We start from the raw sequence: 1,383 nt of genomic DNA, 5'->3' as shown, positions 1-1,383 counted from the left end.
ACTGTCTGTTGTTTGTCTGGAAGCCACAGGAGTGAGTTCAGTTCCAGACTAAAGGGTGACTAGGGGCCATAGTTTCAGGGGTCTCACTAGGCTCTATCAGACCAGAAACCTGGCCTTTTTTTTTTTTTTTTCATGACTTTAAGTTTTGTTCCACATTGTTTTCCCACTCTATCCAGGATCTCCTGCACCGATCCCTCACCTAGGGGTTGACAGTGGTAGCCAGGCACCATCTAGTTCTGGTCTCATGGTCATATAGGCTGAGGATCACATAGTCTACTAGTCCCTTGGATTAATTGTTCCCATGCATCTTTGGTTTTCTTCATTCTTCTTTTTGCTCTGGATGAAGAGAGACCCATTATTGCATCTAGATGGCTGCTTGCAAGCTTTTAAGATCCCAGTCACCACTCACCAGATTTGGAAGTAGAACAATGTTCTGTGTAGTATGTTATACTTCTGTGTAGTATGTAGCTTGATGTCTCCTGAGATCATGGTCCTGAGCCCACAGGTCCAACTACTTGCTCCTTATGGGTAGCTGGCTGTGGCCAAGAAGCCATCACACCCTTGCCCTTGTCTGTTCTACTACATACACCTGGACATTTTTACGGCACATACAAATAATGCATGTAGAAACATCATCTGCCAACCCTATACATGGTCATGGGCACACTACCCCCTGCCTAGACATACCTCATCATTCAGCCTGACCACCTATCTATCCACCCGTAGATCAATGCTTGCCATCACTGACAATGCAGTACTGTACATGCAAAAGGGTTCATCGTTGTTGCCTGTACCTCCTGTGTACCTCTCTCTGTCTTCCTCAATGCCACAATGTTGATTCCTCATTTTGGTACATTGCCCTTCCCTTCACTCAAATCCATACTTCTCTCTACCTTTCTAGAAGGTGTCTGTCTCCTCCCCTTCCATACCTGGTAACCAACAAAGTTTCCTTCAATATATAAACCTTTCATTGACTTTTTACAATAACAGACTAATACAATATTTGACCTTCTCTGATTGATTTATTTCACTCAGTGTAATGTCCTCCAAGTTCATCCACATTATATGGTTGTGGTGGTTATGTTTGTGTGTCAACTTGGCGAGTCCTGGCTGAGTGGCTGGGCAGCTGGATGTAGTATTCCCCATGATGAGATTGGTAATCAACTCCATGGTGGAATCTACTGTGAGCAGCAGAGTGGCTGCCTTTGGGTATGTAGTCTGCTTCCCGTATGTAAGCAAAAGCTTTGGGAATGGTCTCCAGCTTATGGCATGCTTGGACCCTGCATGTAGCCATGTCATTGTTCAGCAGCCTGCCATGCTCTGCCAACCTTGGGACTTACAATGGACTTACAATGTCCTATAGTTTGGTAACATCAGGACTGT

This window comes from Orycteropus afer, unplaced genomic scaffold (assembly GCF_000298275.1).
Source record: "Orycteropus afer afer isolate SDZICR_OR568_19922 unplaced genomic scaffold, OryAfe1.0 scaffold00527, whole genome shotgun sequence".
Classification (NCBI taxonomy): Eukaryota; Metazoa; Chordata; class Mammalia; order Tubulidentata; family Orycteropodidae; genus Orycteropus; species Orycteropus afer.
Note: the sequence above shows the minus strand (reverse complement) of the source record.